Consider the following 17,331-nt stretch of genomic DNA (forward strand, 5'->3'; position numbering starts at 1 on the left):
GATCCTTAACACCGTTTAAAAACAGAGTTCCATGACTAGAATTATCCTAACACATACATAGAAACAAATATTTATACAAATATAAATGGAGGATCACAGCTGACACCTTTTCCTCTCAGCTTAGGACACCAAAGACATTTATTGGCACTCATAAGGATGGGTTTTCAGATATGTTTGTGGAATCTTGCACTATATCCTCTTCACTTGAACTATTTATAACATTATGTAACAGCTTAAATGATGTTAGTAGTTCTAATTCCTGAGAAAATCCTCAAATAATCCTACATTTGCTCTTTGTCTCAAACTTCTTTGTCCTCCCCACAAGAATGTATCTGTTACTAGATATGGCCTCCTCCCTTAACTGCTTGTGAACTTCTTGGTAGGATTTAGCTATTCTTTTCCTTGATTTATTCCATTCACTGTTCCCTCCAACGTGTTAAGATATGAGAAACTGTATTTGTCTCACTCATTAGGATTCCAGGTCCTGGATGGAGGTTCCTTAAATTAAAAGGAAGCTTTTTAAAAAAGCCTCCATTGCCAGGTAACGTTAGTGATGATCAAGCCTAGAAAGGGCTACCACAACTACTACATGAGAAACATCCAGTATACTTTTACAAAGGCTGTAGCTTGCTATTTTAAATAGAGACCCTTCTGGCCAAGTGATCTGCTGCAGTATGGCAGGCTGGAAAGTGTTCCATTTCAAGGTTGGTGTTCTTTCTAGCCAGCAATTCTGCATCTAAGTAAGGACTTCAGCCCTTCAATAGGGTAAATGAGGAGGCTGGAACTCTTCTATCCAGCTGGTCTACTCATGATAAGCACTGTAGCCTGCTATTTTAGTTACAACTGCACACCTACAAAGGGCAGCAGCAGAATATTCCAGCAGGAGGAAAGGCAAAGGATTTGAATTATTATCTGGGGAGAGGGGAGAATGGGACAGCATGTAACTATACAAACCAATGTTGCCTTTATTATGATGTAGACTTTATATTATTCTATTGCTACAGACTTCTCTATAAATGGAAGCTCTCCAATTTCTATCATTCTTGCAACTCTGTATTTAACACCAGTATTTAAAGTCAGTCCGTGTAACTTTTGGATTTTAAATTGTTTTTATAAATGTTTTTTATTACTGATATTTCACAGAAGTGAATCGTAAATTGAATAAATAAATAATACAGGTTTTCCAGATAAATCAAGGGTATGGAAAAATAAATACTCAGGAATAGGAACTCCACAGTGTAAACATGGAAAACTGCAGAAAAAATGTTTAAGCTTTACATTTATTTGATATTTGCATTTCTTTTACCAATAAAATTGCGGAGTGTAGTGAAGAAGCAGCCTTCAGGATAGGGATATTATTGGTAAAAAGAGGTATGATGAAAGCATGAAGCTCAATAAGGTTTATAATGAGACTTAAAATCTATCATAGGCAAGGAACAAACAGGAAATGGCAAAATAACATCAAATATGAATCACAATGTTCAGAAATATGAAGAAATATTTTTGATAAAACATTTTAATTAAACTTGCAATATGTAGAAAAGTCAATAAAATAAATAAATCAGGTGATATCCTTATGCAGCTGTAGTACAGCAGATGTCTCTGTGAGTAAAGTGAATTCAGGGAATGTTTTACAGAAAAGAGAGCAATACAGTATAATGAAGATATATTTCTTATCAAGGAGAGGCTTAATCTTTTGGCTTGGCCATGTTCAGTAGTAGGTAATAGAAAAAAACAAGCACTACATTTTTAGTGTAGTATTGCTTTGTTAAATGTCTGATGAGCACACAGGAGACTGCATTAGACTTAATTCTGCAAACATAAAGCCACACATGATAAATGATTATCTAGGATTAGTGACTATAAAATCTTTAGATATGAAACATGCAGTTGGATGCATCAAGTAAGGAAACATGACAAATGGTTTTGATTTTTTCTTTACAAAAAGTCAAAGGGAAACACAAAATTAATATTATACTGAAATAGTAATCAAAAGTGTTCTAACACTGGAACCAACATTTATGTGAACCGAGTCAAAAAGAAGAAATTCAGGCCAATCAAAGTGCATTTTAGCAACACAGAGGACACTTCTATGACCCCTAATTGACCTCATATTATTTTTATTTATTGAATTTTCATGCTACTCTTCTTGCAAGGAGTGCATGGGATTATTCCATTTAATGCATTAAGCTTCATGGTAGAACAAGGATTTGAATCCAGGTTCCATTGCCCCAAAACCAATCTATTACAAGACAGAATCTAAATGAATGATGATAAAAAGAAAAATAGGGAGGACTTTCAATTGCAGTAAATAATCAGTTAATTAAAATATGATCTGTGAATATATTCACAACTTGTTTTAGGAAGTTTACAAGAATGCTGCATTTTGCAGCAGGTTATGCCTGCAGTATATTAGGTACAGATAGTTAATTGAGTTAAAAGGGGATATTCATGACTAATGGCTGCAGGGACAGATTGACAATCTGCTGAACTATGAACAAGCTGCCTATCCTGCCCAGAGTGAGAATCATGAAACGGAGGCGAGACTGGAATTAATTCCTGTTTTATTAGAGTAACTTCGAAGGCAAGGCATCTCATAGATTTCTCTAACTAGCTCACTGTAATCCCTAACTACACTACTCAGGCTTACTCTGCAGCATGTAAAGGGGAGTTCCCTCAGCACCCTCATCAGAGGGGTGCGGGCTTAAGTAGGAAAGGTCCTGCGCGGGACCTCCCTCTGGCCAAGCCTCTTTTCTCGGCAGCGCGCACAAGGTGACAGAGGGCATGCACATGTCTGCTCATCAGTCTAGACTCCTCAGGTGCCAGCTCCACTGAAGGGGGTGGAGATGTTTCTGGCAGGGAAGCGTTTGAAGGGCCAGACAAGGAATCCGGAGGGGGGGTGGAGTTGGCGTGCGTAAGAGGTCTTGCTCCAACGGCTCTCCTGGGGCGCTTGGCAAGGGAGGGGTCTCCACATGAGCGGGCGAATTTCCTGTGGGAATCAGAGAGTGGTTGGTTGTGTCTCCTCCCCCCAGATCTTCAGGAGCATCCTCCACATCTGACATCTCTCCCATCTGCAGAGCTGGGGGTGCGCCCTCGAACAGCTCCCCCTCAGAGTCACTCTGTGCTGGGAAGGGGCCCTGGGACTCCCCCACCTCCTCATCCAGGCCCCCCTGCGTCACCTGGGGCTTGACACTGCCTGTTTCTTTCAAGCAGTGAAAAGACACTAAATTCAAGAGGAATACTACTCAACATGGCATTGATTTTTTTCTAACCACAGAGGATTAATAATGTTGTCTGAGAAAGTCCAGCACATGGACTCCATATACAATACTTGCTGGATCAGATTTTTGCAACCTCTCACAAGCAGTCTAGGCTGTGGATTCCAAGGATTTGCAGAAACAATTTCATTGGAGTCCCAAAGTGACTGCAAAACTCAAAACACTAAGGAAGTCTGCTTGTCTAAATTTATATCCCAATTAAGAGTGGGCAGGCCACAGTCTGTGAACAGGGAAGTGAGCAGATAAACCAGTTATATGCTGGTACCAGCAGATTATGCTGCAACAACATTCCTGGTTGGCTAATAATCCAGAAATCTTGAAAAAGTGGGAATACGGCAGGCAAAATCAGGAGCTACAAAGGGAGGCAGTTTATAGGATGGGGTGAAGAATAGGATCTGGCCAGTAGGCCAGATTCTGAGCTCTCCCATGGGCCACTTTGATAGTGGGCAAGGCCACCTATGTGTCTAACATCATCATCATGTCAGGTGACCCAATTTCAAAGGAAAAATTGAGAGTATATTCTAAGTGCACTCTCAATTCTGTCCTTTTTTCCTTTGCAGGTGGGATTTCAGACATGCAAAACAACACTGTACTTAAGTCAGATTGCAAAGGAATATCCCTAGTGAAAGTGGAGCTTGCAGTCAGTGCTGAATTTAAATTGGCTCCACTTGGGAACTCCTGGGTGCAGCTGCTCCCAGCTGGGCTTGCAGACATCAGTGACCAGCACTGACTGCAAACCCTGCTTTTGGAAGTGATCAGCACGAATCGGGAACTCCAAAGCAGAACCAATCCCAATGGGGCTTTCATTTGGTACCATATATGAAAGTTGCCAAATAAAAGCACCACTTGCCAAAGGACAATTGAGAGTGCACTTTCTTTAAGTCTCCCAATTGTTCCTTGCAGTGGCATCTTTACCTGCCCCAAACCTGACATCGTAAATATCAGGTTTGGGGCAGGTGGATCTAGAGGATCATAGAATAGTAGAGTTGGAAGGGGCTTATAAGGCCATCAAGTCCAACCCCCTGTTCAATGCAGGAATCCAACTTAAAGCATAATGGTCAGATGGCTGTCGAGCTGCTTCTCCTTAGGTAATTGGTTCCATTGTTACAGTGCTCTAACAGTTAGGAAGCTTTTATACACACACACACACACACACACACACACACACCCGCCCCATAGCCGAAGCTGTCTGGGTGGTTTACAATAACTAAAAACATTAAAAATAAATATACACATTTAAAAACACATATTTTAAAAACAATTTAAAACACAATTTAAAGCACAATTTAAAACCTATACACGTTACAAGGGCAAATGAGGCAAGATCAAATGCACCTTCCCTGTGTGGGGCTGCATAGACTACAGATGCTCACCCATAGACTCACCGAGGAAGTTAAGTTCTATCTTTCCACACATTATCACTGAGCAGTAGTTCAGGTCTTCTCATACACCCACCTTCTCCTGCAAACTGGATCATGCAAAACGTCCCTCAGCTTTCCTTCCCATGTTAGTTGAAGCTCCTTACAGATCTGCCAAAGAAGTCACTGAAGTGGCCCCAGCACAGACCTTGCTTAATTCTGACCCTGCTTAACGTGCCAAAGAGGAAAAAGAATGAGAAGGCTGCAGGCAAAACACCCGGGAACAGTCCCAAATGTAACAGCTGCAGCGTTCAGACACTGAAGGAAGGAGAAATATCTCAGGCCCATCCACAGGAGGAAGAAATCTTGGGTAGAAAGCAAATCCTACATCTGTCCCAAATGTTCCTCCAGGGGGAGTGCCACCCCATCCAGAAAGTGCCATCCTCCAACTTGCCAGGATTCAACTTCAGTTTACTTAGAAAGCAAGTGGAAAGAACTTGAGAATTAGCCTCCAATCTACTAGCAGGTTTTCTGTCAGAGGCTACTTGCTGATGGGCAGTATTTTGAGCAGAAAAGCTATTAGGAAGATGAATAGTAATCTGGCAACTCCAAACGATGGAATCATTTCTTGGAAGTTCACTATAACATTCATGAAGTATCCTCTAATAAGAGCATAGACTCCTCCTGATGCTCCTACCAGACCCTGGTAGGCATCACAGATTGAGCAGGCCAAGGAACCTCCAATCACTCCTGAAATATAAACCAATCCAACTCTATGATGTTTGTGAACCATTTCTAGGGGAATCCTCAAAAGAAGCTGCAGGAAAAGGTTTCCTAAGATATGTTCAATGCCAGCATGCACAAGAATGTAAGACAAGAATCTCCAGGCTTCCTGCCTTTTGTCAGGCCTGTAAATAAGAGGGCTTTCCCGGATTTGGTTGTCTAAAGTGAGCCAGTGTTTCTGGGGTTTCGAAGCAGCATAATAAATGAACACAGCCAGCTTAGCTACACTGATGACAACGATGAAGAGAGGTGGTGGGATGCAGTTGGTTCTTTCAAGGTAGGTCGCCCTGACCTCTTCTGGAAGCATCCATTTAGAAACCGTGTCATGGATGTTGTTGCAGTTACTACAAGCTGCAGTTTCTGCCTTCATTTCTCTCATCTTTCTCCTGTGACTCCAGAGCCCTCTCCAAGTTCAATCGCTCAAGCTCCATGTTAGAGTCAGCCTACTCCTGCCTTGAATTGGTGATTGTTATCCACGATAACACCATCACCACCACCCCGCATCAAATCTCAAATCATGCAAGTCCACCCAGAGTGACTTGTGGAAATCACAGATCTAGCACTTTAAACACCACATTAAAACACTTTTAATGATGTTCAGTCGAAACATGTTTCACTGAACTGATGTTCAGTCTGGCTTCCTGTAACTTGAGCTCATTATTCTGTATCTGGGATGACTGAGAAGAGATCCTGGACCTCCCCTGTGTGACAACCTTTCAAGTACTTGAAGGGTGTTACCATATCTCCCTCAGTTTTCTCTTCTCAAGGCTAACCATACCCAGGTATTTCAGTCTCTCCTCATAGGGCTTTGTTTTCAATCCCCTGATCATCCTCATTGCCCTTCTCTGAAACTGTTCCAGTTTGTATGTATCCTTCTTAGTGTGGTGTCCAGAACTGGATGCAGTACTGAAGATGAGGCCTAACCAGTGCTGAATAGAGAACTAGTACTTCAAGCATTTTGGAAGCTATACTTCTGTTAATGCAGCCTAAAACAGCCTTTGCCTATTTCAATTTAAAGGCCTCCTGATGAAGTTCTCCATGCTGTGGGGCCAAATATATTCTTCCCACTCCTTGTGAGATGCAACCCATCATTTGCCAGGTGAGAGCAGCCCATGGTCCCAGAATCCAAATCTCTCTCATCAGCACCACCCTTGTAGCCAGTCATTCACCCAGAGTATTTTTCTTTTCCTTTCTACTCCTCTTCTAAGTACTGGAAGGATGGACGTGAAGACTATCTGGGCCCCAAAGTACTTGAGTTTCCCTTCTCAGAGCTTCCAAATCTGCCATGATTTCTTCATAACTCCACTTGGCAGTATCATTCATTCCCACATGGATAAGAAAAAAGGGATGAGCGATGGCAACCCTTCCTTCACACCTCTAATCTGTCCTCCCAGCAGACAGCATACCTGGTAAATCCATGGGTTTTATCAGCACACTTGGGTTTCTCAATCCCATGATTAGGGAGTCTTCCACTACTACTACTCGTCTCCTTGTTGTGGGGTGTGGTTTCATTGCCTTTCACTCGCTGTTGCATGGGGTCTCAGTGCTCTTCAACATTTTTATTAACGACTTGGATGAGGAGGTCAGAGTTTGGAAAAGTTACTTTTTTGAACTACAACTCCCATCAGCCCAATCCATTGGCCATGCTGTCTGGGGCTGATGGGAGTTGTAGTTCAAAAAAAGTAACTTTTCCAAGCTCTGGAGGAGGTACAGAGCAGGCTTATCAAATTTGCAGATGATACAAAATTGGGGGGCATAGCTAATACCGTGGAACACAGAAATAAAATTCAAAGGGAACTTGATAGGCTGGAGCATTGGGCTGAAAACAACAGAATGCAATTCAACAGGGATAAATGCAAAGTTCTACACTTAAGAAAAAGAAACCAAATGCACAGTTATAAAATGGGAGATACTTGGCTCAGCAATACGACATGTGAGAAGGATCTTGGAATTGTCGTTGATCACAAGCTGAATATGAGCCAACAGTGTGATGTGGCTGCAAAAAAGGCAAATGCTATATTAGGCTGCATTAACAGAAGTATTGTTTCCAAATTGTGTGAAGTATTAGTTCTCCTCTATTCAGCACTGGTTAGGCCTCATCTTGAATACTGCGTCCAGTTCTGGTCTCCGCACTTCAAGAAGGATGCAGACAAACTGGAACAGGTTCAGAGGAGGGCAACAAGGATGATCAGGGGACTGGAAACAAAGCCCTATGAGGAGAGACTGAAAGAACTGGGCATGTTTAGCCTGGAGAAAAGAAGACTGAGGGGAGATATGATAGCACTCTTCATGAAAGGCTGTCACATACAGGAGGGCCGGGATCTCTTCTCTATCATCTCAGATTGCAGGACACACATTTGATCTTGTGTTCTGTTTGGGACAGGAAGAAGGTGATCTGAGGGTGGAGGGGTTCTTAGTGACTCCGTTGTCATGGACAGATCACCACCTGACAAGGTTTAGACTTTGTGCCCCCAGTAACCTTCGCAGGGGTGAAGGGCCGATTAAGATGGTCTGCCCCCGGAGACTCATGGATCCAGATAGTTTCCTGAATGCTCTGGGGGATATTCCCAGCATGGCTGGCGATACTGCCGAAGCCCTGGTCAATCTCTGGAATATGCAGGTGACCTGGGCAGTAGACACTATTGCTCCAAAGGGCCCTTTCCCACAAGGGAAGACCAGTAATACACCTTGGTTTACTCAAACCTTGGGCCTGATGAAACTGCAGGGACGACGGCTAGAGTGACGATGGAGAAAAACTCAGTCTGCTTCCTATCGAACACAGGCTAGAACTCATTTTCGAGCCTATCATGTGGTGGTGATGACAGCGAAGAAAGTGCAATTCTCTGCCACCGTTGCGTCTGCTCAGTGTCATCCGGCGATGCTTTTATTTATTATTTATTTATTTATTTTTCCAGGCAAGAAAACAAACATTGCACATATCTTGCAGGTCACCACCACTGTAGTGTCCTTTCCGTCCATAATCGCTATTACCTTTTGTTTCTTTTTTCCTACTTTTATTGGACTGGCCTGTCCTCCTTGAGGGATTCATGCCCCTTCGGTCACCAGCTGTCAGGCCACGCCTCTTCCACTCAAGCTGCTATGCAGCCCTTCAGCTTTTCCACTTACCCAGCTAAGCACACAGTCAGAGCACATAGCCTTCTGGGATTATTCCAGGTCACTCATCCCTTTGCCTTTTGTTTCTTCCTCCCCACACCTCCACTACCAAACTCCTATTGGCTCTACCTGTTGGCTCTTTCTCTGAGAGGTGGCTCACTTATATATCCTCTGGACCAGCTGAGACTGGTCTGTCTCTCTGCTCAGTTAGGAGTCAGGAAACAGAATGAAAATCCCGGCACACACAGCTGCTGCTAGTTGCACTCAGCAGTTATCAAGAAAGTGGCCTCACAGGCCAAATTAAGACCCCTGCTGTTATGGGTCCCATGGAGAATATTTGGCAGGATTGGGTGAATGTGGAGGGGGTTGCAGTTGTTGGAGAATGATCTGGTGAGGAAATGCTTCCTGAAACCTTTGTCAACCCTGTGCCCAGTGATCCTGTGTGTATTTCTGCTGAGGAAGGCTTAACAGCCCACCCTCACCTGCAGTGGAGAGTGAGGAATATAGTCTACTGGCATAGCTGGTGTCTAGCCCAGATTTCTTCATTCAACAGCCAGGCTTTTATGAATACGCTGGATAATTCCAGAGACATAAGGAGGGGAAATTTCTCACAGAGTCAGAGCTGACAGCTTCCTCAAGGTCAAGCAGACGGGAGAAGAAATGGTTACAACTTGAGAAATTCTCTTTCCCTAGGTGAAGCCCCCACCTTGCTTCAAAGACTGGAAAGTGCTAGATTTAGCTCATGCAAGTAGAGTCCCCTTCCCCCTCTCTTTTATTTGGAGTGTCCTGGGGTGAGAACTTTGTTGCTTCCACAGCATAGTTGCACCTGCTGGTGTTCTTTATTAGTATGTTCTGATGCCACATTCCTGTGCTAACCTCTGGAATAAAACTCTGTCTTTAAGTCATGAGTCTGCTTCTCTGGTCAGGAGCCAGGACCCTTGCTGGAGGTTCCTCATGCCTGAACTTCAGGACTGGGAGACAAGGAAAGCAGTAGTAGGAGAATCTAGGTGAGACAATAACTCACCCCTCATACCAGATCTGACACCTTGGAGTGCCATAAATATAAAACTAACCTAATCCCTTTCAACAGAGAACAACCCTTCCTTGAGTCATATAGAGTGGCTACAGGCAACTGTTTTCACACTTTCCATAGGCAATCTGATCAGGGTTCATGCGCAACCATGTGGGAAAACAATCATTTGTATCATCTGACCACAAAGTCAGGGACCTTTTACATATCAGAAAGCTGACAAACAGAGACCTGGTAAAACTGTGGACACTTCAGATGGCTGGCTTCTCATATAGTTTCACACACGCAGTGGCTGCATAGCAAATGGCAATCTAAAATCAAACAGCTGTAGCAACTGTTGTAGAAACAAAGTAGGCTTCATTTTAAGCACATATAGACATAGAATGACCTTGAAGATAATTTGATCATAAGTATCAGGAAAACCATACATCAAAGGCTCAAACCCAAGGAAACCCATTCAGAGGCTTCTGCATTCTAGCAGCAGTCTGAAAGATAACACTGTTAATTTGCCCATAAATCTTCTCAACCGCTTTTCAAAAGGATTTGTGTCATTAGTTGAGATTAAAGCTGATCAAACATGGTAGGCAGGAATTTATTTTTAAAACAAAGCTCACATTCAAAGCCTCAGCCCCGCTCAGCTTGAAGATCAAATGCAGAACTGTAGAAATCAGACCTGAGATTTAAAGTGAGATGAATACAGCTACTCCTCTTAATATATTCTACAACTGAAACATGATGTTCAACAAGAATTACTGGATTCTTTCAACATGTCACTAGGTCTGAAACTTATCTTTACCTATTCTTCCTTACCATTCTCTTTTTGATATCCCCAAATATCTTCTCTATGCTAATTGCTTGAGAACTTTACCTTCCTCCATTCCTGCAACTCAAAGTTTGGCTCCTAGCCTACAGATCTCATCTTTATGATGCAAATGAGCCACACACTAAAAGCTCTTTTTAAATCATCAATTTTTACCACATATTCCATGCTTTGGTTATATACTGCGCTTCCCCAAGTATGAGAATGTCTCCACAGAGTTTGGTTTCTTTTGGATATGAGATAACTGGAGACCAGAATTTGAATTACCGGGCAGGGGGCAGAAGCAGCCAGGGTCCACTCAACTTACTTCTTGCTTCCTTAGCAACTTGCTTTAAGTAGGATATTGGAGGGTCATGACTGGGTTACAGTTGGGGTTGTGGATGATCTTCACTAAGAAGACTTCACTTTTCACCTCATATGATTTAGCACTGTTGATGCCTTTGTAATAAATGCTTTACTTAATAAACATACAAGCAAAGAATAGTGAGGTTTAATAGGAACTCCTTCAGTTGGAAGTTAATCTACTTACCCTGCATCAGATTCCCAGAAAGCTGCACTTCCAGTTCCAGCTAACTGCAGCTATACTCTTGCACCTCTCCATGTTCTCCTCTTGTCTAAATTCAATTTTTTTAAGCAGTCCTTCTGTTAATCACAAATTCCCTGTTGAACACAGGTCCCAGACCCCACTTCTGCAGGTAAACTGTCCATTAGGGGCACAGCAGGGGGGACACCAGTTATTATGAACTACTAACATTTTTCTGTCAAGTCCCCAACTGCCTATTAGGCAAATCGTAGTGACATGCCCTTCATAGCAATCCATTTAATGTAATCTGACAATCAAACTCACAACACCTCTCCTTCCTCTTTTTCCTTTGTCCCAAGGTTGTGTATTTCCATATTTTCTTATTCATTTTATTTTACAGTTACACTACTTCTCCCAGACTCTAGGGCTTTAGCATTTAAGTGGATTCTAGCTCATGGCGCATGTTCCCTGGTGAGCTGAAAATTAGCATTTCAGAGCGTACAGCCTCTTCTCAGCATGTAGCTACAATTAAGCACAATGAGGGAAAGCAAAATTTCCCCAGAGGAGGATGACTTTTCCCTGAAAATTTCAGGGCAGTCTAAAAATAACAATGTGTGCAACTTAACACACCTTTCCAAGCTGCTGTCTTCCAGCCACATGCAATATGTCCATGTTTTAATCTTATTTCCCACCCTAGTCTTCAAATAAAGGTAACGGAGTAGGTGAATGTGTGCAAGAGCAAAAGCATTGTCATGAGAGGTGATAAGAAAAAGAAACTGATGTGTATTTTTCACTGGATAAGTGTTTTATCACATTCTAAACAACTGAATGTATGGCTTTCTTTGCTTTTCTAGAAAACTCTTATCTTCTAACGGTTACTATCATTAGAGTACTGCGCTTAGGCTATTTTGCAACATAAAGCCAATTAGACAACATATTTGGAGCAACTAACAAAAGGCATATTGTACAGGTAACTGCCATAACACAAAGATGCTCTTTACTAGATTTCTGCAAGAAAAATTTGTTGCAAGTCGATAATGACAGGCAACTGTTCCTATCCTTATTTCGGACACATGTCGCTAAACATGTCTGCAGACCTCTTCTCCATGTTAAAGGAATAAGCCCTTCTGCAATATGACTAAATGAGACAAATTTAGCTTAAATATTGTCCTCGGGAGGGTAGCCAATGTGGTGCCCTCCAGATGTTGTTGGACTCAAAACACCCATCAGCCCCAACCAGTAAGTCCAATGGTGAGGTATGATGGGAGTTATAGTCTAGCAACATCTGGAGGGCATTATTTATTATTTATTTATTTAATTTCATTTATAAACCGCCCATAGCCAATGGCTCCCTGGGCGGTGTACAACATACAATAATACAATAAATGAACAAAATCACAGATAAAAATACAAATTCATAATAACACTAAATGATATTAGCATAGCTAAAACATTAAAACAGTAAAATACATAGAAATATATTAAAATGCCTGGGAGAATAGGAAGGTTTTAGCCTGGCGCCGAAAGGATAGCAGCGTAGGTGCCAGGCGTACCTCCTCGGGGAGACTGTTCCACAATTCGGGGGCCACCACCGAAAAGGCCCTAGATCTTGTCATTACCCTCCGAGCCTCTTGGTAAGACGGTACTCGGAGGAGGGCCTTAGATGTCGAACGAAGTGTACGGGTAGGTTCATAGCGGGAGAGGCGTTCCATCAGATATTGCGGGCCCACACCGTGTAAGGCTTTATAGGTCAATACCAGCACCTTGAATCTGGCCCGGACACAAATCGGCAACCAGTGCAAACGGGCCAGAACAGGTGTAATATGTGAGGACCGCTTGGTCCTCGTCAGTAGTCTGGCTGCTGCGTTTTGCACTAGCTGCAGCTTCCGAACCGTCTTCAAGGGCAGCCCCACGTAGAGTGCATTACAGTAATCCAATCTACAGGTCACTAGAGCATGAACAAGTGAGGCGAGGTCGTCACCGCCAAGATAGGGGCGTAGTTGGGCTACCAAACGAAGATGGTAAAACGCATTCCGAGCCACCGAGGCTACCTGAGCCTCGAGTGACAAGGAAGGGTCGAAAAGAACCCCCAGACTACGAACCTGTTCCTTCAGGGGGAGTGTAACCCCATCCAGAACAGGATGAACATCCTCCATCTGAGCGGAAAAGGCACTCACCAACAGCGTCTCAGTCTTGTCTGGATTGAGTTTCAGTTTATTAGCTCCCATCCAGTCCATTATCGCGGCCAGGCAACGGTTCAGCACATCAACAGCCTCACCTGAAGCAGATGAAAAGGAGTAATAGAGTTGCGTGTCATCAGCATGCTGATGGCAACGCACTCCAAAACTCCGGATGACCGCACCCAAAGGCTTCATGTAGATGTTGAAAAGCATGGGGGACAGAACCGATCCCTGAGGGACTCCACAATGGAGAGTCCAGGGTATCGAGCAATGTTCCCCAAGCACTACCTTCTGGAGACGATCCGCCAAGTAGGAGCAGAGCCACTGCCAAGCAGTACCCCCAACTCCCAACTACGCGAGTCTCTCCAGAAGGATACCATGGTCGATGGTATCAAAAGCAGCTGAGAGATCAAGGAGAATCAACAGAGTTACACTCCCCCTGTCCCTCTCCTGACAAAGGTCATCGTACAGGGCGACCAAGGCTGTTTCTGTGCCAAAACCAGGCCTAAAACCGGATTGAAACGGATCTAGATAATCGGTTTCATCCAAGAGCGCCTGGAGCTGGCTGGCAACCACCCGTTCCAAGACCTTGCCCAGAAATGGAACATTCGCTACCTGTCGATAGTTGTTCAAATTATCTTGGTCCAAGGACGACCTCTTATGTTTGCTACTCCTGTCCAAGGGGAACCATTTCCCAGTGCAACTCTGGATCTATTCTGGAGGGAAGACTGTTGTCTGTCCAGCAAAACTGGCACAGAACACTTTAATCAAAAGACAAGCATAAGACTGTAAGAAGAGCCCTAGCTCTACCAGCCCAACAAGTCTACATTCTGTTCTCACAGTGGTCAACCAAAAGCCTGTGGGAAGCCTGAAAGTAGGCCCTGAATACAACAGCACTATCATACTTGTGTTACTCAACAACTGGTATTCCAGTATTATGAACAAGGAAGAACTTCTCCCTATCCACATTCTCTACTCCATGCATAATGTTAAAAACCTCAACCAAGCCCATTTACTTGTTTTTTTTCTAAGCTAAAAAGGCCCAAAGATTGGGAGAGTTATTCCAAAGCCGTGATTGTTCGGTTGTTCTTTTCTGAATCTTTTCCAGCCCTATGATATCCTTTTTGAGGTACACTGACCAGAACTGCATGTAGTATTCGAGGTGTAGTTGCATCATAGATATATATAAGGGATAATGATAATAGCAATTATATTTTCAATTCCTTTTCTAATGATCCCCAAAATGGAATTCATTTTTTTTTTACAGCTGCCACATACTGGGTCAACATTTTCATCAACCTATCCACTACAATCATAAGATTTCTTTCTTGGTTAGTCACTGCCAGCTGAGAACCCATCATGTGACATTAGGGTTTTTTGCTCCAATGTACATCACTTTACACTTGCTAACATAGAATCTTAGAATAGTAGAGTTGGAAGGGGCCTATAAGACCATTGAGTCCACCCCCTCTGCTCAATGCAGGAATCCATCTTAAAGCAGACCCAACAAGTGGCTGTCTAGCTGCCTCTTGAATGCCTCCATTGTTGGAGGGTCCACCGCCTCCTAGTGTTGAGCCTCAGCTCTCCCAGAAGGGACAGGAAGGAGGGAGGCATGCGTTTCAGGCGCCTCCGCTGCCAGGAGACACAGGAGACTTGGGAGTTGTTGAGTCTGAGCGAGACCTTGGGGAGGGAAGTGAGCCTGAATTCCAGTCAGTTCCCACGGAAGACACGATCTCCGAGGAGGAGAGCGCGCCACCCCCAGTTGCTGCTGAGGACCTGTTGGGGGAAGCTCCAGCAAAAGTGCCAACTCCTCCCTTACCAAGCAGTTCCCAGGATGCCACCAGCATGACGCAGCCCCCTGACCTCGAATCTGTTACTCAGGAGCAGGTGTCTTCCGATGAGCCGTTAGAGACACGCCCCCGTCACTTCACTCCCGCCTCCATGAGAAACAGACAGGGCAGAGACAGGACTTGCGAACGAGTCAGAGATTACGATCGAAAACGTTCCCTACTTAAGCTTGCCGCTTACAGTGGGGAGCTGCTGTGTCAACTTCCTTCATACGCCACAGAGCGTGTCTAGAGTGTAGTTAGGGATTTTAGTGAGTTAGTGCAGGTTTTTTCTATGAAGCGCAATGCTTTTGATGTATCCATTACTTTAATAAAACAAGATTTAATGGCACCCGAGTCTCAACCTCATAGTTCCGGCTCTGGACGGGACACCTAGGTTTATTGGTTCCATAGTTGTATCGCTGTAACAGTTAGGACGTTTTTAATGATGTAAAGTCAAAATCTGGCTTCCTGTAACTTGAGCCCATTATTCTGTATCTTGCATTCTGGGATGATCAAGAAGAGATCCTGGCCCTCCTCTGTGTGGCAACCTTTCAAGTACTTGAAGAGTACTCCCCTCAGTCTTCTCTTCTCAAGTCTAAACATGCCCACTTCTTTCAGTTTCTCCTTATAGGGCTTTCTTTCCAGTTCCTTAATCATCCTTGTTGTCCTCCTCTGAACCTGTTCCAGTTTGTCTGCATTTTTCTTAAAGTGTGGTGTCCAGATCTGGATGTAGTACTCAAGATGAGGCCTAACCAGTGCCAAATAGAGGGGAACTAGTACTTTATGCAACTTGGAAACTATACTTCTGTTAATGCAGCCTAACACAGTATTTGCCTTTTTTGCAGCCTCATCGCACTATTGACTCATATTCAGCTGCTGATTAACAACAATTCCAAGATCCTTCTTGCATGTAGTATTGCTGAACCAAGCATCCTCCATCTTATCACTGGACATTTGGTTTCTTTTTTCTAGGTGTAGAACTTTGCACTTATCCCTGTTAAATTTTATTCTGTTGTTTTCAGCTTAATGCTCCAACCTATCAAAATCACTTTGAATATTGTTTCTGTCTTCCAGGATATTAGCTACCCCTCCCAATTTTGTTTCATCTGCAAATTTGATGAGCATTCCCTGCACCTCCTCATCCAAGTCATTAATAAAAATGTTGAAGAGCACTGGGTCCAGGACTGAGCCCTGAGGTACCCTGATCGTTATCTCCCCCCACTTTGAGAAGGAGCCATTGATAAGCACTCTTTGAGTATGATTCTGTAGCCAATTGTGCATCAACCTGGGAGTTGTTCCATCCAGCCCACATTTAGCTAGCTTGCTCATCAGAGTATCATGGGACACTTTGTCAAAAGTTTTGCTGAAGTCGAGATATATTACATCCACAGCATTCCCAGTCTACCAGGGTAGTTAGCTGATCAAAAAATGAGGTAAAATTAGTCTGGCAGGATTTGTTCTTGACAAATCCATGTTTGCTTCTAGTAATCACTACATTGTTTTTAAGGTGCTTATAAATTAGTCGCTTTATAATCTGCTCCAGAATTTTCCCAGGGATTGATGTCAAGGTGACTGGTCTATAGTTCCCAGATTCCTCCTTTGTTCCCTTTTTGAAGATAGCTACAAGATTAGCCCTTCTCTAGTCACCCAGCATTTTACCAACCCTCCATGATTTCGCAAAAATAATAGACGGTTCTGAGAGTTCTTCAGCCAATTCCTTCATTACTCTAGGATAAAATTCATCGGACCCTGGAAATCTGAACTTGTTCAAAGTGATTAGGTATTCCTTGACCATTTGTCTGTCAATCTCAAGCTGTAATCCTGCACCTTCAACTTCACATTTGATAGGAGTGACCTTTCAGTAACCCTCAGTAACCCTCCTACTGAGCCAAAGCAGGAATCGAGCACTTCTACCTTTTCATTGTCATCTGTTATAATTTTGCCACCCTCATTGAGTAGATAAGCCATCATTTCTTTTCTCTGTACTATGGATGTACCTGGAGAAAGGTTGTTTGTTGCTTTTAGCATCCCTTGCTAACCTCTGCTCATTCTTAGCTTTAGTCTTCCTGACGCCATCTCTGCAATTCTGAGCTACCTGTCTGCACTCTTCCTTTGTGGCCTGGCCTTCCTTCCATTTCCTATGTTTGTCCTTTTTGTTTTCAGGTCATCTCTAAGCTTTTTGTGAAGACACATTGGCTTCTTCTACTTCACCTTTTTTCCTTGTTGGAATTGCTTGCAATTTCCTTTTAGAATTCCTTTAGAATTTCCTTTTTTTAGAAACTCCCACCCATATTGGACTCCTTTTCTCATTACTGTTACTTGCCATGGGACTGCATTTGCTGTTAACCCAGTCTGGAGATATCATTTTTGAGCTTTTCACTGTCTCCTTTTCTTTTTAGCATCCTAAATCATTTGG

The 17,331-nt window shown here is 43.2% G+C and overlaps 1 protein-coding gene and 1 pseudogene across 2 annotated transcripts in view; both read right to left on the reverse strand.

Moving 5' to 3' along the window:
- The window catches only part of DNER (delta/notch like EGF repeat containing), a 213,232-nt gene that overhangs the window by 47,889 nt on the left and 148,012 nt on the right, over positions 1-17,331 (reverse strand). The window lies entirely within an intron of this gene.
- Positions 4,866-5,850, reverse strand: LOC133388604 (rhomboid-related protein 2-like; annotated as a pseudogene).

Source organism: Rhineura floridana, chromosome 7 (genome assembly GCF_030035675.1).
Source record: "Rhineura floridana isolate rRhiFlo1 chromosome 7, rRhiFlo1.hap2, whole genome shotgun sequence".
In the NCBI taxonomy this organism is placed as follows: Eukaryota; Metazoa; Chordata; class Lepidosauria; order Squamata; family Rhineuridae; genus Rhineura; species Rhineura floridana.